Source organism: Ovis canadensis, chromosome 9 (assembly GCF_042477335.2).
Source record: "Ovis canadensis isolate MfBH-ARS-UI-01 breed Bighorn chromosome 9, ARS-UI_OviCan_v2, whole genome shotgun sequence".
NCBI lineage: Eukaryota > Metazoa > Chordata > Mammalia > Artiodactyla > Bovidae > Ovis > Ovis canadensis.
In genome coordinates, this window is record NC_091253.1 from 100,392,303 (window position 1) to 100,406,222 (window position 13,920).

Consider the following 13,920-nt stretch of genomic DNA (forward strand, 5'->3'; position numbering starts at 1 on the left):
TAACTAAGGATGGATTTGAACTGTTCTCTGGACTTGATGTAAATGCTCTACAGGAGCCAGTAGCTCCTTCTGCTTGTATAGATCTTAATGATGTTAGAATGCAACAGAATAGAAGAGAATGCAATTAAACACAATAAACAATGCTTCTTTTGCACCTAGGAGAAGGCCAAGGCTTTCATACTCCACATTCTATGGCATAACTGGATTCATTTATGCCAATAATATAATAGGAACCAAACTTTTAAGAATAAGGTCTAATCGATATTTATTTTTCACCACAGAAGACAATATTCACATATATATTTATTTACACATATATGGGTACATATAGGGACTTCCCTGATGGTTCAGACGGTAAAGCATCTGCTTACAATGCAGAAGACCCAGGTTTAATCCCTGGGTCAGGAAGATCTGGAGAAGGAAATGGCAAACCACTCCAGTGTTCTTGCCTGGAGAATCCCATGGACGGAGGAGCCTGGTAGGTTACAGTCCATGGGGTTACAAGAAGTGGGACCTGACTGAGCGACTTCACTTCTACTTTTCACTTTCATGGGGCTTCCCAGGTGGTGCTTGTGGTAAAGAACCCGCCTGCCCGTGCAGGAGATGTAAGAGATGTAGATTCAGTCCCCAGGTCAGGAAGATCCCCTGGAGGAGGGGATGACAACCTACTTCAGTCTTCTTGCCTGGAGAGTCCCTTGGACAGAGGAGCCTGGTGGGCTACAGGGGCTACAGCCTGCGATCCCACAGGGTCGCACAGAGTCAGACCCAACTGAAGCGACTTAGCACACATACATGGGTGTATATAAGATATAAAAGTACTTATAACATATACATGTGTAAGATACATATAAGTATCTTAAACTTATTTAAGAATGTTGTCTTGCAAAGTTAAATCTGGGTCACTTAGCTAAGTGCCCTAAGTCTGCACTAAGTCTATAGATGTAGTTGGGGATATATTATGAATGCGCTGAAGGAGATTGTGAAAGCTCAAAACTCCATAAGCCACCTTCTCATGGCGTCCTTGTCTCAGATCAACTGTCTCATATTTTATAAACTCAAGGAGCCTCTCTGTAAGGAGCTTGGTGTCCCCATTTCCAGCAACTCAGATGACTTAGCACTTCAAGGTTAATGATGGTCTGGTCAGTTCCTAGTGCTCAAGGATAATCCTTGGACGAATGAATAAATAAATGAATGGACCAAAATTGTTAAAGAAGTTCCAATTAGTGGGCTTTGAATCCTTCCCAAATTGTTCATTTCACTGCTTAGGTTCACAGTGTCCTCTGGCTTGAATTTATTGTGTACTCTATCCAGTTTTCCAAAACAGCAAGCTAACTATTGGAATCAGACTACCGTTTACAGAAACTGGTTAGATAATCCGTAGAGCATCCGCACAATCAGCTACTGCCAATAGTTGAAAAGAATGAAGAAGATCTCCACGAACAGAGACAGGATGAGTCCTGGGACAGATCCAGTGGGGGGAAAAATGAAGAGGGAAAAAAAAGCAAAGGTGCAAAAGAATGTATGTAGAATGCTACATTTTCTTATTTTTTAAGAAAAGAAAAGTAAGAATTTCAGACTATCTGGTTTAGGTTGGGAGTCATACTGAAAGGAAGTGATGGGAAGGAGTATGTCACGGAGCATGTTGACCTTTCTGTCGACCATTTGTAGGTCGTGGTCATGCGTGGGACTGGCCGTGTCTTGCCACGCTGTCAACCTTAGATTTGTACGGGGTGACACCACTGTTTATGGACCGGTCTAAAAGCCCTGTCAAGACCAGGAAAGTACTATCAGCAGAACTTCTGGGTGAGGACACGTTACGTGGAAATGACAGCTGGCCTGCCTTTTGCCTTTTAAAAATATCAGTGGTTGATGCATCTTCAAGCCTTCCCTTTCATTCTGGATCACTATCAAGTGGGAAAATAAGGGGCTTATCACACTCATAAGCTCATACCTTGGTTATCTGTAGCTTCAGTTCAGTTCAGTTCAGTTCAGTCACTGAGTCGTGTCTGACTCTTTGCGACCCCATGAATTGCAGCACACCAGGCCTCCCTGTCCATCACCAACTCCCGGAGTTCACTCAAACTCATGTCCATCGAGTTGGTGATATTATCCAACCATTTCATCTGTAGCTTAGGGAATAGTATTCTCACAACTATCTCCTGGATGATAGATGGTTAATCTTCTAAAGTTTTTAGCATTAACTACTTTACCAACTGAGCTATCAGGGCTTCCATGGGTGGGGAAGATCCCCTGGAGAAGGGACAGGCACCCCACTCCAGTATTCTTGGGCTTCCCTGGTGGCTCAGCTGGTAAAAAATCTGCCTGCAATGCAGGAGGCCAGGATTTGATCCCTGGGTTGGGAGATCCCCTGAAGAAGGGAAAGGCTACCCACTCCAGTATTCTGGCCTGGAGAATTCCATGGACTATATAGTCCATGGGGTCGCAAAGAGGTGGACATGACTGAGTGACTTTCACTTTAACACAAACATATATAAAACTATTGTATTTTCCTTCTTTAGTAAATGATACTAAAATAATCATGGGCTTCCCAGGTGGCTCAGTGTTATAGAATCCACCTGCCAGTGCAGGAGACTCAGGAGACATGGGTTCAGTCCCTGGGTCAGGAAGATCCCCTGGAGAAGGAAATGGCAGCTTGCTTCAGTATTCTCGCCTGGGAAACTCCAGGGACAGAGGCACCTAGGGAGCTACAGTCCACGGGGCTGCAAAGACTCCTATAGGACTGAAAGACTGAGCATGCACCCACACATACATATTTGCAGATTTTCTGAAAAAAAAAAAAAGGATAAACTACAAATTACCAAAAACTGTTCCATATAGCGATGGCTGAGGATGGAGTGTAGGTATAGGGATGAGAGTGAGATTTCTCAGTACATCTTTTTAACTTTCTAGTCATAAGTGTTTTATATTTTCAGAAAAAATAAACATAAAAAACAAAACCTAAAATTGAATTTTGGCAGAAACTAATGAACTTAACTGTATATTAATGAGATACTGTAATAACACAGAAAAAAAAAGTATGTTTTGAATAGAGTACTCTGGTTGTATATCCTTAGTAGAATATATTACATATTAAGAAGAACAACAAAACAGTCTTGAACTTTACTGCCAGATTTAATTTTGATAATACTGTTAGTGTTGTGACTGAGAAATCATTTTTGTGTATACTTCTTATGTTAAGACTAATGAGTAAATATATTGTTTTACACACTGACTTTCATTCTGGCTAATACAAATGTGAAATGCAAAAGCGAAGATGAACACTGTGGAACTGGATTTGAATATTCTGTTCACTGACTCTGAAAGCAATAATACCCACAATGCCAGGGAAGCTAAGGAAACAAACTTTATAGCTCATCGTGGATGGACCTCTTGTAAGTCTCAATGCTTGATTTTATATTTGCAACTTTGCATCCCTCTTTTTAAAAAAGACAGTTTTGAAAATTATTGCGTTGGCTTAAAGGTTCATTCACGTTTTTTCATAAGATGGCTGTAGTAGCACTTGGTTGTCTTCAACTTCATTTACAGCACTTCATATCGTACCATTTAGCTGTCTTTAACTTCATTTGAAACAATTTTGTAAGTTGTACTGTGTCAGTTCAGTTCAGTTCAGTTCAGCTCAGTCGCTCAGTCGTGTCCAACTCTTTGCGACCCCGTGAATCGCAGCAAGTCAGGCCTCCCTGTCCATCACCATCTCCCGGAGTTCACTCAGACTCACGTCCATCGAGCAGGTGATGCCATCCAGCCATCTCATCCTCGGTCGTCCCCTTCTCCTCCTGCCCCCAATCCCTCCCAGCATCAGAGTCTTTTCCAATGAGTCAACTCTTCCCATGAGGTGGCCAAAGTACTGGAGCTTCAGCTTTAGCATCATTCCTTCCAAAGAAATCCCAGGACTGATCTCCTTCAGAATGGACTGGTTGGATCTCCTTGCAGTCCAAGGGATTCTCAACAGTCTTCTCCAACACCACAGTTCAAAAGCATCAATTCTTCAGCACTCAGCCTTCTTCACATTCCAACTCTCACGTCCATACATGACCACAGGAAAAACCATAGCCTTGACTAGACGGACCTTAGTCGGCAAAGTAATGTCTCTGCTTTTGAATATACTATCTAGGTTATTCATAACTTTTCTTCCAAAGAATAAGCGTCTTTTAATTTCATGGCTGCAATCACCATCTGCAGTGATTTTGGAGCCCCCCAAAATAAAGTCTGCCACTGTTTGCACTGTTTCCCCATCTATTTCCCATGAAGTGATGGGACCAGATGCCATGATCTTTGTTTTCTGAATGTTGAGCTTTAACCCAACTTTTCACTCTCCTCTTTCATTTTCATCAAGAGGCTTTTTAGTTCCTCTTCACTTTCTGCCATAAGGATGGTGTCATCTGCATATCTGAGGTTATTGATATTTCTCCCGGCAATCTTGATTCCAGCTTGTGTTTCTTCCAGTCCAGTGTTTCTCATGATGTACTCTGCATATAAGTTAAATACTGCATATAAGTTAAATACTGTGTCAACATACATTATAAAAAATTGGTGAATGTTTCTGTAGCCATTAATGTTGAAGATGGAAGAAAAATGTAACATTTTTAGCATATTATGCTTCATTATTTCAAGAAAGATAAAAATGCAACCAAAAATTTTAAGAAAGATTTCTGCAGTGTATGGAGAAGGTGCTGTGACTGATAAAACATGTCAAAAGTGGTTTGCGAAGTTTTCTGCTGGAGATTTCTCACTGGTGGGTCAGCTAGACCTGTTGAAGTTGATAGTGATCAAATCAGACATTAGTTGAAAACAATCAACATTATACTATGCAGGAGATAGCCAACATACTCAAAATATCCAAATCAAGTGTTGAATATCATTTGCACCAGCTTGCCTTCTTCAGTGATCAATGCAAAGAAATAGAGGAAAAGAGCAGAATGGGAAAGACTAGAGATCCCTTCAAGAAAATTAGAGATACCAAGGGAACATTTCATGCAAAGATGGGCTCGATAAAGGACAGAAATGGTCTGGACCTAACAGAAGCAGAAGATATTAAGAAGAGGTGGCAAGAATACACAGAAGAACTGTACAAAAAAGAGCTTCATGACCCAGATAATCATGATGATGTGATCACTAATCTAGAGCCAGACATCTTGGAATGTGAAGTCAAGTGGGCCTTAGAAAGCATCACTACAAACAAAGCTAGTGGAGTTGATGGAATTCCAGTTGAGCTGTTTCAAATCCTGAAAGATGATGCTGTGAAAGTGCTGTACTCAATATGCCAGCAAGTTTGGAAAACTCAGCAGTGGCCACAGGACTGGAAAAGGTCAGTTTTCATTCCAATCCCAAAGAAAGGCAATGCCAAAGAATGATCAAACTACCGCACAATTGCACTCATCTCACATGCTAGTAAAGTAATGCTCAAAATTCTCCAAGCCAGGCTTCAGCAATACGTGAACCATGAACTTCCTGATGTTCAAGCTGGTTTTAGAAAAGGCGGAGGAACCAGAGATCAAATTGCCAACATCTGCTGGATCATTAAAAAAGCAAGAGAGTTCCAGAAAAACATCTATTTCTGCTTTATTGACTATGCCAAAGCCTTTGACTGTGTGGATCACATAAACTGTGGAAAATTCTGAAAGAGATGGGAATACCAGACCACCTGACCTGCCCCTTGAGAAATCTGTATGCCGGTCAGGAAGCAACAGTTAGAACTGGACATGGAACAACAGACTGGTTCCAAATAGGAAAAGGAGTACATCAGGGCTGTATATTGTCACCCTGCTTATTTAACTTATATGCAGAGTACATCATGAGAAATGCTGGACTGAAAGAAACGCAAGCTGGAATCAAAGATGACACCAGCCTTATGGCAGAAAGTGAAGAGGAGCTAAAAAGCCTCGTGATGAAAGTGAAAGAGGAGAGTGAAAAAGCTGGCTTAAAGCTCAACCTTCAGAAAACGAAGATCATGGCATCTGGTCCCATCACTTCATGGGAAATAGATGGGGAAACAGTGCAAACAGTGGCAGACTTTATTTTTCTGAGCTCCAAAATCACTGCATATGGTGACTGCAGCCATGAAATTGAAAGATGCTTACTCCTTGGAAGAAAAGTTATGACCAATTTAGATAGTATATTCAAAAGCAGAGGCATTACTTTGCCGACTAAGGTCCGTCTAGTCAAGGCTATGGTTTTTCCTGTGGTCATGTATGGATGTGAGAGTTGGACTGTGAAGAAGGCTGAGCACCGAAAAATTGATGCTTTTGAACTGTGGTGTTGGAGAAGACTCTTGAAAGTCCCTTGGACTGCAAGGAGATCCAACCAGTCCATTCTGAAGGATATCAGTCCTGGGATTTCTTTGGAAGGAATGATGCTAAAGCTGAAACTCCAGTACTTTGGCCACCTCATGGGAAGAGTTGACTCATTGGAAAAGACTGTGATGCTGGGAGGGATTGGGGGCAGGAAGAGAAGGGGACGACCGAGGATGAGATGGCTGGATGCCATCACGGACTCGATGGATGTGAGTCTGAGCGAACTCCGGGAGTTGGTGATGGACAGGGAGGCCTGGCGTGCTGTGATTCATGGGGTCACAAAGAGTTGGACACGACTGAGCGACTGAACTGAACTGGTTATATTTATCTCTGTGATGTTTGCATTCCACACAAATTAAGAGGAAAAAAACCTTATTGACTCTTATTTCTCTATGTAAACATAAAGAAAACATTCCATTTTTATGGATTAAAGATCTAAATGTAAGACTGGAAACTATAAAACCCCTAGAGGAAAACATAGGCAGAACACTCTCAGACATAAATCACAGCAAGGTCTTCTATGACTCACCTCCTACAGTAATGGAAACAAAAGCAAAAATAAATAAATGGGACCTAATTAAACTATAAGCAAGTTGAACAGGCAGCCTTCAGAATGGGAGAAAGTTATAGCAAATGAAGCAACTGACAAAGAATTAATCTCCAAAATATAAAAGAAGCTCATGCAGCTCAATTCTAGAAAAATAAACGACCCAATCAAAAAATGGGCTGAAGAACTAAACAGACATTTCTCCAAAGAAGACATACAGATGGCTAACAAACACATGAAAAGATGCTCAACATCAGTCATTATCGCTTCAGTTCAGTTCACTCAGTCGTGTCTGACTCTTTGTGAACCCATGAACTGCAGTACACCAGGCCTCCCTGTCCATTACCAACTCCCAGAGTTTACCCAAACTCATGTCCCTTGAGTCCATGATGCCATCCAACCATCTCATCCTCTGTTGTCCCCTTCTCCTCCTGCCCTGAATCTTTCCCAGCATCAGGGTCTTTTCAAATGAGTCAGCTCTTCACATCAGAGAAATGCAAATCAAAACCACAATGAGGTACCACTTCACACCAGTCAGAATGGCTGTCATCAAAAAGTCTACAAGCAATAAATGCTGGAGAGGGTGTGGAGAAAAAGGGAACCCTCTTACATTGTTGGTGGGAATGCAAACTAGTACAGCCACTATGGAGAACAGTGTGGAGATTCCTTAAAAACTGGAAATAGAACTCTCTTATGGCTCAGCAATCCCACTGCTAGGCATACACACCGAGGAAACCAGAATAGAAAGAGACACGTGTACCCCAATGTTCATCGCAGCACTGTTTATAATAGCCAAGACATGGAAGCAACCTAGATGTCCATCAGCAGATGAATGGATAAGAAAGCTATGGTACATATACACAATGGGGTATTACTCAGCTATAAAAAAGAGCGTATTTGAGTCAGTTCTAATGAGGTGGGTGAAACTGAAGCCTATTATACAGAGTGAAGTAAGTGAGAAAGAAAAACACCAATACAGTATATTAATGCATATATATGGAATTTAGAAAGATGGTAACAATGACCCTATATGCTAGACAGCTAAAGAGACACAGATGTAAAGAACAGACTTTTGGACTCTGTAGGAGAAGGTAAGGGTGGGATGACTTGAGAGAATGGCACTGAAACACGTATATCACCATATGTGAAATAGATGACCAGTCCAGGTTTGATGCATGAGACAGGGTGCTCCAGGCCAGTGCACTGGGATGACCCAGAGGGATGGGATGGGGAGGGAGGTGGGAGGGGGGTTCAGGAAGGGGAACACATGTACACCCGTATCGGATTCATGTCAATGTATGGCAAAAACCACCACAATATTGTAAAATAATTAGCCTCCAATTAAAATAAATTAATTTTAAAAATAAATAAAATTATATGACAAAAGAAAGAAAACATTCCATTTTTAAAACAAATTGTGATGGGTGATGAAAAGTGGATACTGTACAATAATGTGAAAAGGAAAAGATTGTGGAGCAATCTAAATGAACCACCAACCACACCAAAAGCCAGTCTTCATCCAAAGAAGATGATATTGTGTATATAGTGGGATTGGAAGGGAGTCTTCAATTATAAGCTCCTTCTGGAAAACCAAATGATTAATTCCAAGAAGTACTGCTCCCAGTTAGACCAACTGAAAGCTGCTCTCGATGAAAAGTGTCTGAAATTAGTTAACAGAGAAAGCATAATCCTCCATCAGGATAATGCAAGACCCCATGTTTCTTTGATGACCAGCTTCGCTGGGAAGTTCTGATTCATCTGCCATACCCACCAGACACTGTACTTTCAGATGTCTATTTCAGTCTTTGCAAAACTCTTTTAATGAAAAAATGTCATTTTCCTGGAAGACTGCAGAAGGTACCCGGAACAACTGTTTGCTCAAAAAGATAAGTTTTTGGAAGATGGAATTATGAGGTTGCCTGAAAAATGGCAGAAGGTCGTGGAACAAAATGATGAATACACTGTTCAATAAAGTTCTTGGTGAAACTGAAAAATGTGTCTTTCATTTTGAGTTAAAAAAAAAAAGGGAAGGAAACTTTTGGCCAACTCAGTATATTAGCTTCAGACTCTGCAAATCTGCACCTCCCTCTTGCTGTGGAGCACCAGGTACCCAGATTGCTCTTTACAAGGACTCAGAGTCCCTTGGAGAAGTGGCTGCTTTCAGAAATGAACAAGGAAAGATCAAGGTGAGCCTAGAACATATTTTTTTATGCCGGCAACCTAGAAAGTATTCAAAAACTGAGTCAAGACACAGACAAGCCATAGAACTGGAGAAAAGGCTTTCCCAGATAGACACAATACTCTTAAAACTTAACAGGAAAAACATCACTTGATTTTTAAAATGTGCTAAAGAGCTTAAGAGGCACCTCACCAAAGAAGGAATATAGATGGCATACAGGCTAGGTCACTTCTCACATCTGACTCTTTACGAGCCTATGGGCTCTAGCCCTGCAGGCTCCTCTGTCCACGGGATTCTCCAGGCTGGAAGACTGGAGAGGTTTGCCAGGCCCTCCTCCAGGGGATCTTCCTGACCAGGGATCGACCCCACATCTCTTACATCTCCTGCATTGGCAGGTGGGTTCTTTACCACCAGCGCCACCTGGGAAGCCCTATATGGATGGCCAACAGGCACAGCAAAGAGGCTGCACATCAATACGTCATCAGGGAAATGCAGGTTAAAAAAAGATGCCACCTATTAGGACTGGTGAAAACCCAGAACACTGACAAGACCAAACGCTGGCAACAATGCAGAGCAAAATGAACTCTCACTCATTGTTAGTGGGGACGCAAAATGGAACAGCCATTTCAGAAGACAGTTTGGCAGTTTCTTACAAAACTAAGCATGCTCTTACTGTACAATCCAGCTATTACACTACTTGTTTGGGATTTACCCAAATGAGTGGAAACGTGTGCCTTCATAGAAGTCTACACATGGATGTTTATAGCAGCTTGATTTATAATTGCCAAAACTTGAAAGCATCCAAGATATCTTTTAGTAGGTGAGTAGATAATATTACTTAGGAGTAAGAAGAAATAAGCTGTCATCATAAAAAGACATAGAGGAAACTGAATTGCAGATTGCTAAGTGAAAGAGGCCAATCTGAAATGTCTACATACTATATGATTCTAACTATATGATGTTCTGAAAATAAAAAACCTATGGAGACAGTAAAAAGGTCAAAGGTTGCCAAAGGGGCGCCAAGATGAACAAGCAGAGCACAGACAATTTTCAGGGCAGTGAAATCACCTGAAACAGGGCAATATCCATACAGTATCACCACTAACAAAACAGTGTGTGATACTACCATAATGGACACGTTATTATAAATTTGTTCAAATCTACAGAACGTAAAACACCAAGAATGAACCCTAATGTAAGCGGTGGTCCTTAGGTGATTACGATGTGTCAGGGTAGGCTTATCAAAGATATCCTCTGGTGGGAAACCGTTGAAAGTGGTTGAGGTTATGCATGTGTAGGGGTAAAGGGTGTTTGGAAACTCTCTGCACCTTCCTCTCAATTTTGCTGTGAACCTAAAACGGCCACCCCAAAATAAATCATTATAAAATGGACCCATAAGAAAACTACTAGGGTCATGTAAAACACATACGCCTCCCCCACCCCACCCCCGCAGCCTCGCCATGTGATCTAGCTTGCAGGAGGTCCCACTGCCAAATTTGGGACAATTTGGCCATCAGAAAGAAAAATGATACTAATACATTAAACCTCTCCGTCAAATGTCCAGGGGTCCATAGTGATACAGAACGAGAGAGACAGTGAGAGAGCATGAACTTCCTTATGAGAGAATAGCAACTCATGCAGAGGAAATGATCAGATGTTAAGCAGCCACTTTTGCAAGGCCAATGTTGCGCCCATTTCTGGCAAGGATCAGGAGCAGGTGCTAAAACTTCTGGGTGGAAGATTTCATTATTGGTGAATAAACTACCTAGGACTAAGAGACGAAAGGTACACATCACCAAAACACAATGTGTAAATGCTTTAAAAAACCCCACAGTGTGTGACCTCAGTTACATTGTAGACTGGGGGGAAAGCTGTCACAGATGCTTTGGGGACGACTGGAGAAATATAAGCAGAGATGCTGTGTGATACTGAAATGACGTAAATTTTCATAGGTGTGATGGTGGAGCACTTTAGGAAATGAATGTTCAAGCTCTAAGGCTGAACTACCTGATGCTGGCCACTGAGTCTCAGTCAATAACTGGGGCATTAGTTGAGGGATGTCCGGAAGCTAATGATGCCATCCTTGCCATTTTTTCTGTGGGTTTTAGCTTTCCAAAAGAATCTGTGGGGACAAAAACCTTCTACTTCCTCAAAGCAATGAACCTGTTAACTTGCTAGGTAATTGTATAGCTCTGTGTGGACTTTCACTCACAAGAAGCCTCTGTCTGAGATCACAGTCATCAAGTAAAGTGAGCTTCGCAGTAGCCAGAAAACCCAGAAACCCTGACCGACGACATGACCATGCCCTCTACTTCACCCTCGAATGAGTTAATCCAATACAAGCTTCCTTTGCAGGAGAGCATGCTTAAATCACCTCTCCTCATTGAATCAGATACTGTACGTATGTGAGGCACTCCTATGTAAGTTTTCACCCCAGCCATGCAAATATTTGATTAAACATAGCAGCAGATTAAAGAAATATCAAAGTATGAATTAAAATTCTTTTCTTAGGGGACATACACAGACTCTTTCTCTGAAATACACATTTTTATCCAGGGATTCTTTTTAGAAAGTCTAAATGTCAACTGAAGTGGCTATTTTCATCTGACTTTTGGCTGTGGTTTAGTCGCTAAGTCGTGTCCGACTCTTGTGACCCCAGGGACTGTAGCCCACCAGGCTCCTCTGTCCATGGGATTCTCCAGGCAAGAATACTGGAGTGGGTTGCCATGCCCCTCTCCAGGAGGTCTTCCCAACCCAGGGATTGAACCCAAGTCTCCTGCATTGCAGGCAGATTCTTTACCAGCTGAGCTAGGAGTTACCTATCAGGAAAGCAACACGAACAAGGTTCCCTATTCCTCGCTTAACTAGAGAGGCAAGCCTCACAGGCAGGAACACTGCCTCAGTCTGCAGAGTCCCAAGTCCAAGGTGCTCTCACTTTGCACCCGTTTCCTTCAGTCACCAAGTCCTGTGATTTGCACCCCTGAGACTGATTAACCAAGAGACTGTCTTATCATTTGCTTGTTTGATGTCTTGCAGAAAGTGTTGATTTTATGGAGCTGATATGGTAAGGCGGTTTTGCTGTCTTTAATTTTCTATTCCTAAGGTTATCCTAAGGTTATTCCTAAGGTTATCCAGCAGAGGAACCAGAGATCAAATTGCCAACATCCGCTGGATCATGGAAAAAGCAAGAGAGTTCCAGAAAAACATCTATTTCTGCTTTATTGACTATGCCAAAGCCTTTGACTGCGTGGATCACAATAAACTGTGGAAAATTCTGAGAGAGATGGGAATACCAGACCACCTGACCTGCCTCTTGAGAAATCTGTATGCAGGTCAGGAAGCAACAGTTAGAACTGGACATGGAACAACAGACTGGTTCCAAATAGGAAGAGGAGTACGTCAAGGCTGTATATTGTCACACTGCTTATTTAACTTCTATGCAGAGTACATCATGAGAAACGCTGGACTGGAAGAAACACAAGCTGGAATCAAGATTGCCGGGAGAAATATCAATAACCTCAGATATGCAGATGACACCACCCTTATGGCAGAAAGTGAAGAGGAGCTAAAAAGCCCCTTTTGAAAGTGAAAGAGGAGAGTGAAAAAGTTGGCTTAAAGCTCAACCTTCAGAAAACGAAGATCTTGGCATCCAGTCCCATCACTTCATGGGAAATAGATGGGGAAACAGTGGAAACAGTGTCAGACTTGATTTTGGGGGCTCCAAAATCACTGCAGATGGTGACTGCAGCCATGAAATTGAAAGATGCTTACTCCTTGGAAGAAAAGTTATGACCAACCTAGATAGCATATTCAAAAGCAGAGAGATTAGTTTGCCGACTAAGGTCCATCTAGTCAAGGCTATGGTCTTTCCAGTGGTCATGTATGGATGTGAGAGTTGGACTATGAAGAAGGCTGAGCACCGAAGAATTGATGCGTTTGAACTGTGGTGTTGGAGAAGACTCTTGAGAGTCCGTTGGACTACAAGGAGATCCAACCAGTCCATTCTGAAGGAGATCAGCTCTGGGATTTCTTTGGAAGGAATGAGGCTAAAGCTGAAGCTCCAGTACTTTGGCCACCTCATGTGAAGAGTTGACTCATTGGAAAAGACTCTGATGCTGGGAGGGATTGGGGGCAGGAGGAGAAGGGGATGACCGAGGATGAGATGGCTGGATGGCATCACGGACTCGATGGACGTGAGTCTGAGTGAACTCCGGGAGATGGTGATGGACAGGGAGGCCTGGCGTGCTGAGATTCATGGGGTCACAAAGAGTCGGACACGACTGAGCGACTGAACTGAACTGAACTGAAGGTTATCCTGAGGTTAGAATTGCATAAGGCAGGCTCTCCAGGAGACTACACTGAGGCCCAAAGCTGCTAAAGGTCTTGTTCAAGGGACTGAGATTTCACACCTGGATGAGAACTCTCAGATCAGAACTGGAAAGTGTCTATCAAGAGTCAGTTCTTAAGCCACTTCCCAGATTACAACTTTCAGAAGCTAAACAGTTTGTCCTTTAGGATCAGAGAAGAGCACATTGCTAGAACCCTGCCTTCTACATTTTGGTCTTTTGTTTAATCTCACATTGCTTTTTAAACCAGTAGAAATGTATCCATACCCTATTTTATAGTATTTTGTGTCTTATTTGAATGTAGTATAAAAGCAGATAAAGAGTGACAAAGGAGAGCCAAGATTACTTAAAAGAAAAGGAAGTTGCATAAACATCAGAAAGGTGTTGAAAAGTCCAGATAATTGATGCCAGAATAATTCAAGTGCCAAAGAATTTAGTTATTCCTTGACTTGGAATGAGTAAGTCAATGTCACTCTATTCCTGCCAACATTTTGAAACATAATGACAGAGATAAATTTGGGTGCTAACAGACATTCT